Below are 18,255 nucleotides of genomic sequence, written 5' to 3'. Positions count from 1 at the left end.
AATGTATCCATTCTAGTCTGTCACAGCATGAACTGCTTTGATTCAGTGTTTCCATGCTCAGCATGTTTAAAGTTGTGAAATATAAACAACCATCAGACAATGTTGCAAGGTTATGTAAATATAACAGCTGACATTATGCAACCAGATAGATACTTCCCCAGATTCTCTATGCCTTGCACAGTGTGCAAACTTAGTGCAGGCAATATGTCTGCTGTGCGATCCAGGAACAGCTTGCAGGAGCGTGCATGAGCGCTCCTGCACTAATCCTGCATGGACTAAGCCCCTGTATGCAAATGACCTAATTTGCAGGAGACATCCATGCAAATGAGGTGAATTTGCGATCCAGGAAGCTTGCAACTGGCTGTGCAGGACTAGTGCAATATGCAGAAATGTAGTCGGTTAGTAATTGAGTACATTTCTGCAAAATCCAAAACGGAGCTGTGCCAGCTCCAAATAAAGGCTGCACATCAGTTAGGAAGAATGCCAATGGCCAAGTATAAGGCCACTGGCATTGCAAACAGCCAAAAAAAAAAAAAACTTTTATTTTTTTTAGCCAATCTCAGCTGTTTAAGCGTAGGGCAGCAGCGCGCAAATGGGATTGGGGGAAAAATAACAAAATAAACCTAAATTAAGCATTCTAACTTAAATCACTATTCTGCCATGCAAGACAATGGCAGGCAGAAGATAACATGGCCAGTGAGTAGTGGTTGCTAAGGGAGGAGGCTCAGTGTGAGACATGTAACTATGCATTAGCAGGCAATCCTATGCAAATGAGGGGAATGATAGTGAATCCCAGTTTTCCCCAGCCTGCTAGTCAGGTCCCAACAGTGTAAGAGTAGGAATAACTTGGTGCAAGCCTAGGAGTTAGCTGACATCATGGGAGTGTGTCAGGCATACTGTAAGTGGATTGGAGTCCTGTGGCCCGGGTTTGCCCGTAGCTTAGCACAGCTAAGCTAGGGGGTATGTCTGAATCTGCCTAGCACTCCTTACATTGCCTAAGCGGGTGTGTGCACTATGCACTGGGTTTTAAAGGTTTTAAAAAAAAAGTTAAACCAGGAAATAGCAGCACTATGCACATTTGAGCAATCTGTTTGCACAGCGCTCCCCCGGGTTCAAACATGAAGGCAAGGAGAAGGAAAAACAGCAGTAGGAAGGTAACCAAGGAGAACTAGCATAGCTGGCAGGTGAAATGTATTAGAGTCAACCAATTACACAGGCAGCAGACCAGCCCAGAGAAGAACACTAATATAAACTATGCAAACACTTTACCCTCTGGTTGTTCCCACACTCTACACCACCGGTGTATACAATCGGGGAATTTGTAACACTCACAACAGCAAAATGATAGAGGCTGCAATAGCTATCATACAACAACTTGTCGAAGAGGCAGAGGGTGGTAAGGATGTGAATGCTGTCGACCAACACACAGTGAGGAGACGGAGAAGAGTGTACAGACCCAGGGTAACCTACCGGGGGCTACATGAGCTGGAGATAATGGAGCACTATAGGGTGGACAGGGACCTCCTACAGCAAATTGTTGAGCTGTGCCAGCCACGCCTGACACATAGAACTAACAGAGGGGAACCCATCCCAGTGGATACCAAGGTATGTGTAGGCCTAAGAATACTAGCTACAGGTACCTTCCAAAGACTAACTAGGGGTACAATGGGGATCTCACAGGCATCAGCATCCAGGATACTCCACCAGTTCCTGGATGCCATGTCAGCACATGTCAGTGAGCATGTATATTTCCCCAAAACCCATGAGGCATTGGCCAGCAATATGCAACTGTTTCACCAAATAGCAGAATACCCTGAGGTAGTGGGTGCTATAGACTGCATGCACATATGTATCAAAGCACCACCCGGTGAGCGGGGTAGGGTCTGCATCAACTGCAAGGGCTTCCCCTCCATCAACTGCCAGGTTGTGTAAAAATGAATGTGTGTGCTGGCTGCCCTAGAAGCTATCACGATTCCCACGTCTGGCATTTGATGCAGCTGTACCAGAGATTTGCCAATGGGGACATCCCTCATGGTCCACCTGGTGGGGGATGCTGGATACGCACTGGATCCATGGCTGATGACACCCATAAGAAATGCACACACACACCTGAACAAGAACTCCATAATGAGGCACATGAACAGACCAGAATTATAGTAGAGCATGTGTTTGGGATGCTCAAGTCATAGTTCTGGTGCCTGGACACATCCGGTGGAACCTTGTAGTACTCACCAATTGCATGTACCCAAATTGTCCTCATATGTGCCATGCTACACAATATGATCCTGCGGAAACAGCTGCAGCAGGAACAGCATGGGGCAGGGCCTCACAGCCCCCCACCATTGCCAAGGTCTGCACAGGCACAGAGTGACTCAGAGAGGAACAACCTGAGCCTGCCCCAGTAGGCAGAAGGAGGCATGCCCAGTATGCCCTGGCCTTGGCAAGGAGGCAACGCATAGCACATACACTGACACAGGAGGGACCCAGGAAATAACACCTCTCTCTGACTCTCACATACAGTAAAATGGATGCCAAACATTACACTACCTGTGCTCATGTGTAGGGAGTGTACTATGTGCATCCGACATAGGCAGCCCTGCAGCACCACCCTCAATACTGGGACACCCACAAGGTATGTGACTCACACATGCCAGTCAGGGGGGTTTACATAACCAACAACAGTCACAGCCAGCAGAACAGGTGTAGACATACACAAGCAAAGGTTGTGCTATGGCCTCTGAATGAGGCCTATGGGTAATCTCCCCCCCCAGGCCTACACAGACACACTACAGAAGGTCAGGCAGTGGGACATCAGTTTTGAAGGGTAGGAAGTCAGAAACTAATATGTAGGTAAATAAAAGCTAAGATCTGTAGTACACTGGTATGCCTCTATTCACCATGATAGGTAAGACTACAGAATGAAATGGAGTACCTGACATACTAGTACAGTCATAACAAATGTGTACAAGTGTCAGGTGTGCCCCCCCATCCTACGTAGACATGTAGTAACAGTCAGGCGTGCCCCCCCAATCCTGTGTAGAAATGTAGTAATAGTCAGGTGTGCCCCCCCATCCTACATAGAAATGTAGTAACAGTCAGGTGTGCCCCCCAAGTCCAGTGTAGAAATGTAGAAATAGTCAGGTGTGTCTCACCCACCTATGAAGAAATGTAGTAACAGTCAGGTGTGCCCCCCAATCCTGTGTAGAAATGTAGAAATAATCAGGTGTGCCCCATAAAATGTAGAATGTAGTAACAGTCCATGCCAAATGATCGACGGATACCCTGCAGAAACAGTATGCTACCTGTAGGTGTACAGCACATAGGTCAACATTGCAGTACAGACTACCTGGACTTGATCCACACATTCAATACAGACTGGCATACTGGGCATGCTCACACACTTAACACATGAAGGCCATGTCTGCAAAATCCAGTGAACCAGACATATCTGACAGTATCAGATGTTAGTGCAGACACTCCTCAGTATGCACCACACATGCTTTGCACACACGGTGGACAGGCATACAGACAGACATATATCTAAGGATAACATAATCTAATAAACCAAAGGTAGATGTACACAGATGTGGGGAAGATGGTGACTGTGACAAGGAGCCATCCAGGCCTGTCACACCCAGCACACAGCCAAAGGGCCACAACCAAATGAGGTTCAGATGTCACTCATTGTAGATACTAGCCACCGGTATCTGTCAGCATTACAGACTATGTGGTGCATGTGCTAGCTGTGCAGCATGACTGTACAAGGAAGTAGTCATCTAGCAGATGTATACACATAACTGTGGAATATGACCCTGTGTGTGCCTACATGTGGTATGTCAACCTCTAGATGAAAGGTTGTGGCTCATGCACATAAACTGCCCTACCCATAGCCCTACAATGACAAGCCTGCTGAGGTCATGCACTGTGAAATACACCTTTGGAAGAGTTTTAGCCCAGTAGTCTCTGTGGCACATCCCATAACTGCGTACTGCTGTAGTGTGATAAACTAGTTAGGTAGGAGTTTCAATCCCAGACATGGCAAGTGTGTGTGTGTGTGTGTGTGTGTGTGTGTGTGTGTGTGTGTGTGTGTGTGTGTGTGTGTGTGTGTTTGTTTGTGTGTGTGTGTGTGTCTGTCTGACTCTTTCTGTTTAGAAGGCAATGCTTTTTAGGGTAGTCATACTCCCTACAATTCAAATGCTCTACTTTGGCAAGGCTGCTGATGTCATCCACCTAGAAATGCACCTCTGGGAAGGTTGTAGCCCAGTAATCTCTGTAGCACATCCTGTAACTGCATGCTGCTGTAGTGTGATAGAATAGTTAGATAGGAGTTCTAATCCCAGACCTTGTAATTGCTTGTGTGTGTGTGTATAGAGCAATGCATTTTAGGCTAGTCAAACTCACTACAATTCAAATTCCCTACTTTGGCAATCCTGCAGATGTCATTCACTGTGAAATATACCTTTGGGGAAAGAGAACTCCAGTAATTTCTGTGGTTTGTCCTATAACACCATCATGCTGTAGTGTACTATAGAACTGTGGTAGGGGTTCTATCCCCACACATGGCACTGGTAGGTGCTTTGTGTGTGTTACTGTTTGTGTAGGGAGCAATGTATTTCTGGCTAGTCACACTCACTACTGTTCAAATGCCCTACTTAGGCAATCCTGCTGATGTCATTCACTGTGAAATACACCTTTGGGGAAGGAGAGCCCCGGTAATCTCTGTGGCGTGTCCTATAATGGCGTAGTGCTATAGTGTAATATACTAGTTGGGTAGGAGTTTTAATCCCAGACATGACAAGTACGTGTGTGTGTGTGTGTGTGTGTGTGTGTGTGTGTGTGTGTGTGTGTGTGTGTGTGTGTTTGTCATTCGTATCCTGTGTGGTGGTGATTGTGAGTGTGTAACAACTGGACTCAATGTGGAGTGGGTTTTGCAAACTTCTTATATGGTGGGCCAAGTATACATCACAATGTCCACTGTATAGGGATAACAGATGTGAAATAGCCAAGAGGCTGGGGTGCAAATCCATACCCCTAAATGTGACATCAATGCCAGCTGAACAACGTTAGCAAGCCTTGTATTACCCAGGGTACACCCTCAATCCATGTCTCATACACACACACACACACACACACACACACACACACACACACACACACACACACACACACACACACTTGCCCTGAAGGTGGCTGTGCTGGGTGCTGAGTCGCAGAACCTTGGGTGACTCTCTAATCATGACATGTGGCCCTCAACTGGCATAGAAGATCACCAAACTCCTGGTCAATCTCTCTATGCACCATGGCCCTGACCTGGCGACGGGTGACAGGTGCCTATCTGTGCCCACTCCCAGGGGGTGGTGAGCCTCATCCCTTGAGGCAGTTCCACCCAAAGGTGGTGCAGGACCAATGGACAGGATGGTCCCGGGTTGAGCCCCAGACATGCTGGCGCCCGGTGCCACAGCCAGTTGTGGTGGGAGAGGTGGGTTCGCTGGGACCGGCCTTCCCAAGCATGCTATAGTGTTTAGATTTCATCATCATATGTGGGTTAGTAATAGTCAACACATTCCAGGCTTAGGTATAACAGTATGCATAGATATTTAACCCAGACACCAGATAAGGAACAGTTGCATGGAAAACAGAACACATGCCTATAATGGGACCACAGTGGTAATAAGAACAGCATGCAGGTACATTGAGTGTCACCATGTCACCAATGTTGGAATAATTCAATATAGCACATGCATGGGAACCACTAACATATTTATCAAACAATTGGACATTATCAGAATCATTACATACCAGTTGGGATGGGTATGTTTATTATAGTTGGAGATATGGTGGGGGGGGTGTCATTTAACAACTAGTATATTCCTGTAGTCCACATTACTTTCCTAGTCAGTGCTGTTATCTGTACCTTACAAGTTTTACTACACTACCCCATAGCCTTAGTTTGGACAGTGATATGGCTGTCATCATCATTACACATGAATCAGTTTTACCTGCAGTATACACCTCTTACCTGGTATACCTGTGGATGGACTGTTTGTTAACACTAACTGTTTCTACACATACTCCTGGATTCCAGACTGATGTTTTGCACATAGCTATCCAACTCTTTCTGCATAGTCTCTGGCCATGTGTTGACAACATGCTGGTGTGCCGGGACATATCTAGAATATTGCCCTCTTCCAACTTTACTGGCCTGACACACACATATACATGCTTTCCTACACAGTTATATTATGTAGCACAGTGTTGGTGACAGTGACCAGTGATACTTTATTATTCAGAGAAACTGCAACAGTCACAGTTCCCTACAATACCAGAGTGAACAGTACCAAAATCGGTTATAATGGTCTGTATTCCTCAGCACAGTGTTCGTATCCAATGTACCTGTGGGAACAATGTTTGTTGGCACTACCTGTTGCCACACAAAGTTCCGGATTGCACATTAGTATTATGCAGGTACATCTCACTCTGTTAATGTACACACTCTGGTCACAGCTTGATAACATGGGAGTGTAGATAGGACATACTTGAAATATTACTCTCATAACAGTTTCAGGGGTTGCTACAGTGACAGGTGTGTTCTCATAGATATCTGACAATCACTTGTATTCCCTGTTTGCTGGCTAAACATCTGGGATCATTCCGCAGACTTACCAGGGGGACAGGCAGCAGATATGGGCACATATACTGGACATTCTGGCCTCATCTGTACAGTTGTGGGGTATGATTCTGTATGCATCCTAATTCCACTCCCAGGATTCAGACCATGGCCGTGTCTGCTACAACCTAAACACTGTCCATCACAGTTGTGTCTGCTATATAGATATTGCTGTATATCTCCTATCTGCTTTCTGTATTATTATTCCTCTGTGCTTTTGCATTATAACCTTGTACTACAACACTCTTATACAGATTTCTTAGACAGTTATATGTTGTTGGACAGTGTGAGTGATAGTGATGTGTAATACCTCATTATTCAGAACAACTGCATATCATTCTTGTATTTCTGGACACAGTGTTGGTATCTGACAGACCTGTGGGAGGAATGTTTATTAGCACAACCTGAATGTTCCCGCACACAGTACCAGATTCCAAATTACTATTATGCACATACATCTCACTCTGTTACTGTACACACTCTGACCACAGCTTGACAAGTTGGGGTGTAAATGGGATATAAGTAGCTTCTTACTCACATAAGGTATTGGGGAGTTGCTAGTGTGCCAGCTTTGTTCTCATAGATGTGTGTTAATCAGTTGTATTCCCTGTTTGCTGCCTATATGTCCTGGATCATCCCACTGATTTCCCATGGGGATAGATTGATAGGCAACAGATATGGGTAACTTTATTGGACATTCTGGACATATCTGTACAGTTGTGGGTTATGATTCTGTATGCAGACTACTACCACTGGCAGGATTTGAACTGTGGCTGTGTGTGCTAAAAAAAACAACAGTTCACATCTCTGTTGCATGTACTATTCAGTTTCTGTTGTCTGCATTTTCCCTGTTTACTGTGTATGTGTCTCTCAGTTTTACTAACTGACCTCTGGGGATTACACCTGTTATATACAGGCATTCCTACACATTCAATTTATGGTGCATGGTGTGGGTAACAGAGTGCTTACTACAAACAGTACTATTACATGATTGCAAACATATATTCCCATATGATACCAGAATATACACATGCAGTCCAGCAGTTAGACCTGTTTTATCAGGCCATTACAATTTTATTGACATACAAACAATATGAGACTCTTCCTGCCATATTCTCTAGTGTATGCAGTACTTGCCTTGAACAATACAGGTTTTATACAGGCAATTAATTTGCTACTTTCAGTTTTATTTCCTATGTCAGTAAATGTGTGAGTTTTACTGACCTGCCTCACATCGCAGCCTAGTCAGGCGACTGATGTGAGCCTCCTGGTTCACGGCCCGCTCCATTGCAGCTGTGGGGGACATAAGAGGAATATTTAGCCATACATATCCATGATATACCTGATCTGGCAATTATTACACACATACTGGGGTGATGCACATGACTGGAACATCCCATGCCACTCTAGCCTCTTGGAGCCATTCCTCCAAGAGGTCCCCCTTAAGCCGCTTCAGGTCGGCATAGTGGTGCCTGACCTGCTCACCAGTTTGGGGTATGCCAGTGGCACTGGTGAGGTCACGGGTGAGACAGCCCCAGGCCTCTGCCTTATATTAGGAGCCCTGGTACTGGCCCAGCAGCAGTCTCTGATCATGGTATTTGACAAGGAGTCCTGCCATGAACTTGGACTCCTGGATGCACCAGCACTGCGCCCGGAAGCGCACACCTTCTCCTCTTACTGCCATTGTGCCTGCAAGGGGAAGCTACAACCAGTTATGAGATGTATTCCCACCTCTTGGGTTTAAGTAGGGCCAAATTCCCACACTTTTCCATGATTGGCCAGTTTTGAAAAGGCTAAGCTATGGGCAAACCTGCTTAACTAAGGTTGGCATTGTTTAATGCTATATACCACTGGGCACAATGAGTTAGCTGCTCTACACATTGCTTACACCTCCTAAGCTGCCCTGTGCAATGCTTAGCATTGCTTACATTAGACTTTGCATTATAATTCCTTTTTGGCATTGAGTTATTATTCATTACACCTTATATGTATGCCTGGTATCCATGATTAATGTGTACGTACACTCTGTGGGGTCCTTGTGTTTTATTGGGGACTTCAACAGTCTATTATAATTACACCTCACTTGTGCGCTTACTGCTGTACTCCAGTTCACATATTTATGTTATGTAGTGGGTTATGGAACATATGACTGTATACTGATTCCTTTCACAGGTTCAGTTATGTTTTACTATGGTGAGGACTTGTTTGCTGATACCTCATTCTTCTGGACTTCTGTGATGGCTTGGTGGTTAACTACTGTAACTATGATGTATAGGGTCCTGGGTTCGAGACCTGCATTGCTGTTCAATTTGTTGATGGGCAGAATAAGGGCCATTGGATACAGAGTGATTAAGTCACTTTTGAGTATTTGTAAGCAGGTTTGCACAATGGTAAGCACTGCTAACCTGCCATTAAATCTGCTTACTGAGAGTTAGCTTTATCATTGCTTAACCAGTGTAGGCATTGCTTACCGCCATGCAAACAATCTTAAGCCCACTTACTAGTGCTTAAATATGCTTACTACTGCTTATTTGTGCTTAAACCTGCTTACTAGTGCCTTATTCATTATGACACTGACACCTCACATGTGCATTTACTGCAGTACTCCAGTTCATGAAAATATGTTATTTTAGTGTGTTATGCAACATAAATATTATTCGTAACGTGCTTTTCCATGGAAAATGGAATGTGCTGCAGTGGGACTCAAACTGGGAATGCCTGCTCGTAAGGTGAATGCTCTACCCACTACACTGCTTCATTCGCATATATCTTCCTTGTTATCCTCTTCTGCCATTTAAGCTGCATTAACCATAGCTAAGTGATGGGTACACCTGCGCACCTACGGTTAGCTTTAATTGGATTTAAAAAAAAAATAAAGGGTTTCTTCATTTTATTTATATATACTGTTGCTGTTGTACACAAGGTGGACTGTTGGTGGGGATATGCGGTCACCTATGAGCGGTGTCACTCATTTCATACCCTTTTCTGCTGTTCTTCATTGTGGGGGTGTGTATATTCTGAGAGCTCTGCTCTCAGACACACCCCCTGCACTCGTACATGCTCTGTGTAAGCCTAGGAGCTCAGGCAGCGCACCTCGTTACTATGCATAGTGCGCTGCTGTCCTGCAACAACATGGCCGCCTCCGTGCAGGACTAAGCTAGCCCTGCATGGTGGAATAGTAAATCCAGGGGACTGTTTTTATTTCTTGATTAAATTGCTACAACACATGTACTGATTTACATAAAGTAATTATGTTTATGAGTTTATGTAGAATTTTAAAATATGTAATAATCACGGTACATGTAATCTGTGCATCTGCTTTTATCACCGATACTCCATGTATAACAATGAATTTGTTTAATCTGGGCATCATGTCTTCACTTATAATATATATTACTGGGATTGAAACTTGCAGCCATTATAATTAGATTACAGTATGTGTGTTTGTATGCATGTGTGTGTGTGTGTGTGTGTGTACATGTGTGTGTAGTGTGTGTGTGTGTGTGTGTGTGTGTGTGTGTGTGTGTGTGTGTGTGTGTGTGTGTGTGTGTGTGTGTGTGTGTGTGTGTGTGTGTGTGTGTGTCCGTGTGTGTATTTTGTTCACTTTTTGCTGTAGAAAGTGATGGTGTTACCAAGCCTAACAACAAAGGCAAAACTTCCGTAGACAGCAATAGTTTCTGCTTAGCCATTGGGATACTAGGAGTTCCTAGCCAAGCTGAAAGATATGTTCCTTTCATTGTGTCCTGGGTCTGTCCTTGGATTTTCTACAATGGTGCTATGCCTAGCACACCTCATACTAGAAACAGGAGCATCCTTACATTGTTAAAACCACCTCAAATTACTTCAGTTAACTTAAAGAAGCAATGCATGTACTATGAGATCCTTCTACGTTACATGCCTCATCTCATAAAATAAATAGGACTGATTTAAGCTGAATCAAAGCTACATGGCTGTGAAGAGTCACACAGTGTATAAGGCCATCTATAAGGAAGATATTCAACATAAACATATGATGCAATTTATTCAGTGGCACTATTTTGCAGTTACAAAATAAAGATACTTGACAAAGCCATAAATTCAACAAAATCTAAACCTCATACATGCATCACAATATGCAGACCTCCTACTAACCATAGATAATCAGATGTGCTTAATCATCATAATACAGCAATGGAGATAGCCCTTAACACTAATACAACTTTGTTTGAAACAAACCATACTTGAAATACTATAACATCGCTGCCTAACAACCCCTAAATCATAATAGCAGTTAGTGGCTTTACTGTTTATATAATGCAAACATATCTCACTAGTCTTTGTAAATAATTTTTGACAGTCTCTATCTGGGGACTAAAGTATGGATTTATCAAACACATTGATATGAATTAGGCCAATACTGGCATGATCAGTGGAGATTATTATAGTATTTGAAAGACAGACTTGAATTCACTATTACATGCTGTATAGTTCAGAGCAACTTACCTTAAATGTTAGCTGTCCCATTGTCAAAGAAGCAGGGTTTACAACTATGTCAACAGTTACCTGAATTTGAGAAAGGTCTCCGACTGATGATATGGTTGACAGTGTGTGTGTGTGTGTGTGTGTGTGTGTGTGTGTGTGTGTGTGTGTGTGTGTGTGTGTGTGTGCGTATGTGTGTGTGTGTATGTGTGTGTATGTGTGTGTGTCTGTGTGTGTGTATGCTTACATGTGTGTGTGTGTGTGTGTGTGTGTGTGTGTGTGTGTGTGTGTGTGTGTGTGTGTGTGTGTGTGTGTGTGTGGTGGGGGTGGTTATAAGAAGAAACAGCTGATGACCAGCTGTCCTGTCCCAAGGGATAGATTGGAGAACTTGATGCCTAGGTGTCTGATGATGAAGACTAGGACCCTTGAAGGACATTTCAGGATAAGCAAGAGGTGGAAGGGATATCCTAATGTCATTTCACTAGCTAGAGTCAGTGACTATCTGCCCTAAAAGTGATAGCTTCTGACTCCATGCATGAAATACTCTTTTGGATTCCTCACACTCCAGGCTTAACAATGGGTCAACATGAGCTAAGCCTTCCAGGAGTCAGATGCCATCCCAGCAATGATTTATGCCTGGGGAAACTGGGATCAACAATTGTGGTATCTGGGTTTGGGAGGACATGAGAGCAGGAAGAGCAGCCTCATGTTCTGTGGCAGTTGGGGAGAACACAGTAAACAGAAAAAAATGACTTACCTTGAATGTTGCTCTTTGTTTTGACTTGTGTGCACATTGTGCATATTGCAAAAGTTTTCATATTTGCTTTTTCTCAACAGTGAGTTAGTTTTCAAAAGACGACTTGAAAACCTGAGTAGTGCTTGATCAAGAGCTTTCAACAAACTGGAGAGCTACTAAAAGAAACAACATAGTTATCTAAGGTTTCAGCTCTCACCTACCTGTGTCTACTGACTGAGCTACAGATACTCAGACGCCCTGACAATCCTTTATCCCTGCACCTACATAGTGCAATATACAGTACACGGTCTCTGGCTGGGTGAAGTGAAAGGGACAGGCTTTGTTCCTTAATCTGGGGCTTTGTCACAACAGCAAATAAGTGGCTGTACTGCTTATGTAGCAACACCAGTGCTGAATCACCTCATTAATCTTTCCTGAGCACTCTGTTACCTAAGGCTGCTCCCTGATTGATTAAGATGCATGTGACAGCTGCAGTCTCTGCCTTGACACATGAAGGACAGGCAGAAAGAGGAATTACGTTGGTAATGTACTGTAATTACTGAAATATGGAGCACAATTACTCCATATACATTTTAGGTTTTTGCCCCTTAACTAAGACTAGGGCACACTGCCCTTGTGGCCAATATGTGTGCTTATTCATATTCCTTTATGTAAAACTCTAAGGTCCAGAAGGGATGCCGCTTTGAACTGCATACCACACCCGCGTTTTCATTACCTTATCCTGACCACTCCCCACTGAAGGTGTACAAAAAGTAGTGTCCACAATGCAACCTAAACATTGCTAGTAACAGCACGATATGCCCACAGGAGGTCAATCAGTATCATGTAGACATTGTGCTAAAATGGAATATGTTATCGTTAACTGATTTTGCTGAGATACCATACTGCATATGGAGAATTCAAACTGCTCAGCATAACTGATTTCACAAAATGCAGAGGGCACAAAACTGCCCTTTGTGTGAGGAAATCTTAGAAATTCCTTAATTGCTAATGCTAGCATGAAGCAAGTAGTTGTCTCTGCTTTTCTTTTCCCCGGAATTGTTTGACCATGCACTTGTTATTTATGGTGGTGTATATGTAAGAATAGTGGGGTATGGGTGAGATTGATCCTTAAATTATGGGTGAAGAGAGGCTTGACACCTGCAACAAATACTTATTTTTGGCTGTCCCATAACCTTGTGTTTAATAGGCAGATTTTTGCATTGCAGTAGCAATTTAAATATGATTTCTTATAGGAAAATGAACATACAGCTGTGTGGACTGAATAACTGCAATTAGTCATTCAGTGCTATGTTCATTTGAAAGTAACATTTTTTATCAAACTTTAACTAAAAGTTCCCATCAGCAATTTACTAAGATATATAAAATGTTTGATGTTTTGTATATTAAATATTGTAATGCATTCTATTTTTTAAATCTTTTATTTGAAATGCAGGCTTTATACTGATACTTCAGTTTCATTGACAATCCTTTGAATTTTTTTTAATTTCTAATCACTTTCTTCTAAAAATTCTATAATTTCAATTATAAACCCTATTGCTTAAGTACACATAATTTATAATATTTTGTCATTGAAACTTTCTCTGTACCACACATTCTATGCAGTGTTATGACAAGAATAACTTAAAAATTGATTATTGGCATTAAATATTCATGTATTCTAACATGAGCAGAGCATTCCTTTGCGGACAAAAACAGCAGACATTAACACCCAACCAAATAAAGAACAGCGCAAGTTAAACAGGTACCTGTGTCTTTCAATAAATTCTTACTGTTAAGTGTTTCCTATAGTTAGTTCTTCTCTTTAATTGATTACTTATCTTTAAAGTTTATGTGAGTTGCCACTGAGTATTGATGTTGGTCCTGGCAATCCCAATCATTCATTTCATCCCACTTATACCATATTAAGACATTATATGCATGTCGGAATGGAAGGTGACTGATATTGTCAGCACGTGTTGATTGCAGGAATACAAGTGAATGCAAATAAACAATGTTAATAAAAAACAAAGACTATACTAGAACCCCCCCCCCCCCACACACACACACACACACACACACACACACAAAACAGCTGCTAACAGTAAAACTAAGCATAAAATCATGCATAAAGAAAGTAAAAATGATAGCAAACATATGAAGGAAAGAGGACTGCAACACTATTATCTCCAATGGTAAAACCAAACAGCTTGATCATATTGAAAACTTTTAGTAGGCACTTGATGGGGCAGCAGACACTCATTACTTTTTTGTTGATGTTCATATTTAATAACCAATTTTATAATGTCCTTTGTTGCAGGTAAAGCTATGAGTGTTAAAGGTGCAGGAAGTTCCTTTAATATTGCCTCTGCTTTATAGTATGTTAGTCAAGGCCTGAACTGGACATGTTTATCCACAATCAGGACAAGGTTCTAGGCTTTACTTGCTGCTATATATCTTTTTGGAGTAATATACTTCAATAGGACTGTGACATCCCTTCATTGGGCCAGTGATCCAGGAGTCTCAATCCTCACCATGGACACCGGTGAGGGATGTTCACTTGGAACAAAAATAGATACATGCAGTATTTCCAGATGTAGCTCTGTGCACAAAGCACAATTTCCCTTAAGAGCACATGGAGCACACTCCATCCTGTGGGTTTCCCTCTCCAGGCCCCCAAATAAGACTCCCCACTGACACAGTTGTAGAGTTGATCCTCAGCCCAGTGTTCCAAGCCAAGTCCTCGACCACCCTCTCTCGGAAACCAGTGATCTGTGTCCCTGCACCAAATAACTCACACACACACACACACACACACACACACACACACACACACACACACACACACACACACACACACACACACCGAGATTTGATTTTCAGACACACAGACACACACACACACACACACACACACACACACACACACACACACACACACACACACACACGTATACTCACGCACGCACACACATGCACACACACGCACACACGCAGACACACACACACAGACACACACCTGGAAAAGCTGGTAGAGACTTACTAGCTATACCCCCTTTGCCCAGACTATAAGGTAGATACTGTCACCAGCTACTCTAAGGCTCTTACAAGGGTACCAAATTATGCTGAGTAAAATTAATACTAATACAAGTAGCAGTGTTTGACCAATGCAGCAAGGCTTTCAGAAGTGGCCACAGTGTCACTAAATGCATATAAGTACTCTCAAAGTTTAAAATATTCTCTAAAAGACCAGCCACAATGAAAAGTTTAAATATAATTAATAATAAATAATAAAAGAACACAAAAATACTAAATATCCATTTACAATAAACATCAGAATTTCAATCACAAGAAATATTAAAAATAACACAGACGGATAGATTCACTCAGATACAGAAAAACAGTGCTTAACTAATATTATTATATTTCCCTGACTGATCTAATGAATTACTGTTCTCTGGTTACTTACTAAAGCAAGACAAGATGAAGTGGGTGAGTGATCCTTCTTTGTCAGGTTTCAAAAACAGACTGCCCTGAGACTTCTGTCTCATCTAGTATTAAAGCAGCATTTCAGTGCTGGCTTACAGAATGACATCACACAGATCTGGTTAGCTGAGATCTGGTTCCCACACTACCTCCTCTACTAGCAACTGCACCAGAATCTAGCACATATGTGTTACAACCCACACATATAGAGCTTTGTTAAGAAATGTTATAGCATCTGGAAGCTATAAAAACATTTCAAAAGCTTCCACCTTTCCAATGTAGCAATTAGTTCACCCCTAATAACAATACAGTAGGATTCCTAGTCCTGGTTTTCACAGACATTTTGTCTCTAGTTGCAATCAGAACTGTAAGATACAATTGTTATGGCCTAAACCAGGTAATTTAATTTTGGACTATTTTTCAAAGTTAGCTGGACTGAGATTAACCTCTTCTCTTCCAGTATCCACTGTTACAATGTATTCATTTCAACAGTTACAATACAGTCTGACATACAGATGCATTTCTTTTCTTTCCAGCAGGACCCACTGTTGGTACATTTTTAACACAATCAAGGTTTACAAATACATTTTCAACACAAGCACCTCTACAAATCAGTTTGATTTACAAATGACATATAATTTTTTACAAAACGCTGGATAGCTATGCTAGCATATGTCAGACATCCGCTGCCCTACTTCTCCTGGTATAGCTGGCAATACCTTACATCATCATGAGGACCATAAATTATTTTGTGAACTTTTTAAGCAATATGAACACCCTATGCTTTGACTTTGCTAACATTCTCTGAACACAAAAGGCTATTTGCCTCTGGGTTATTTATTACTTAAATAAATTGTTCCCTCTTCCTTACACTAAAGGCCCATGTGATTTATTTAGCTATATTCTTTCCATGGAATCACCAAAGTTGTTTTCCTCCTAAGCATTCTGCGTCTATTATGCAATTGGAGTTTGCTCCAGTTCACTCTACAATGCCTCCATTTCATATATCTTCTGGCTGTTTCCCACCCTAGTATTTCTTTTTTACTGGGTAAGTATGAATGGGCACAAGTCCCATTTTCAACAGAGGCCCAGGGAGAAATGCTGCATTGTGTATGAGTAGAAGGCAATTATGCAAGATTTACATAGTAAATGTACATACAACATTAATGATATGACAATCAAAACTAGAATACAGTAAAAAATTTAGTTCATATCAAACTTATGATAATCAACTTATTTTCAAAATGGAATCAGTTGTAATTAGATATTAAATAGGAGACAATGAAGAAATTATATTATGAATGAGTATTGAGAAAGTCCAGATAACAGAGGTGCCCATGGGAGATAGAGATAATATTGGAGAGGGGCAAGGGGTAGTCAGATAGTTAAAGATTGCGAAGAACTGTTTTATGGCCCATTAAATAAAGGAGTGGTGAGAGTTAGTAAGGGTTTGGAGTAGGGGAGATAGAGATTATCCAGGAACATCATATGTAAATTATCATGTATCTTTCACTCAATACAAAACACAATACAATAATACAGTGCAAACTGTCATCCTTATAACAAAATAGTTACATTTATGGAAAGAAATTAGAAATAGACAGTTTTTACTTTCCTTTTAGTGAGAATAGAAAAGAATGTCACTTTCCGGGAAATCATAAACTAATGCTCAGTCACCCATATTTAGTAATTCTAATATGATTTGGCGTTATGCTGAAGACTCTACATTGCCGTTTAGTTCAAGTAGTTTTCAAACAGCACACCATCTGAATTTTGTGCACACTGCATGGAAAATAGTTCAGCTACACCACCAAAAGAGACAAGATATTTTATGGAGATTATAGAAGATATCTTAGAAGAAAAATTGTCTCATGCTTTAATCTCCTCTGATTTACCATTCTAGGCATTGCTCCTTTGCTCTACTAACCTGCAGGATATATGGTAAATGCAGGATATATTAAATGCATCATACCTGCTCCCACTAGACTAGTTTAATGTTAAGTAGCACTATAATCTATAGACCTAACAGTTATGTTTTTTGATCTCATTGACACAGGAACTGTTTTAAAGTATGATAAATACCTGTTAGTGATAAATATAGCACTCTTACGCATGCATTATATCCAGTCTTATTACTGCATACCCATAAAGATGTGCTGCCAATATTTACTTGATAAGCATATTGCAATAAACTATTATTTTCATATGCTAATTATTTTCATATGCTAACAAGGATGGGGTTGGAGTGGAGAAAATACATAAGAAAGACCAATCATTAAATGTTATTAATCAGAGTATTACAAACTCAGTTATACATTGCTGGTAATGTCTGATGGCAGAGCTAGCGTCTACCTACACTATTATTACTCAGAATTTTACAAATTCAATTATACATTGCTGGTAATGTCTGATGCCTATGCCAGCTTCTACCCAGACTGTTTTAATCAGAATATTATGAATTCAGTTATACATTGCTGGTAATGTCTGATGGCTGAGCTAGCTTCTACCCACACTGTTATTAATCAGAATATTACAAATTTAGTTATACATTTCTGGTAATGTCTGATGCATGAGCTAGCTTTTAATCATGCTCCTTCACCTCTTAGCAAATTCTCCCTCCTCCCCTCATGTGGTATTGTTAATTTTTAATACTGAAGTTTTAAAAAAACTTAGAAAGGAGATACCACCCCTTTGCTAGAAAGAAATAACTATTAGTCTTTCTCACCCCTTGTTATCTTTGTAATTGTTACTGATTACTTCTTTAGTATTTGCTAAAGAACATGACCACATTTGAATATGAGCCTTTTCCAATACAAAAAGTTAATTTACTCTGAGAAACTAGACCTTAGACCAAACGGAACAGGGTGACTTTTTAATATTGTGGTCTAATTGACTATGACCTGCATTT

This window comes from Protopterus annectens, chromosome 4.part1, assembly GCF_019279795.1.
Source record: "Protopterus annectens isolate FY-2018-M chromosome 4.part1, PAN1.0, whole genome shotgun sequence".
Taxonomy (NCBI): Eukaryota; Metazoa; Chordata; order Ceratodontiformes; family Protopteridae; genus Protopterus; species Protopterus annectens.
The sequence above is the reverse complement of the archived record's forward strand: the minus strand, read 5'-3'. Positions refer to the sequence as shown.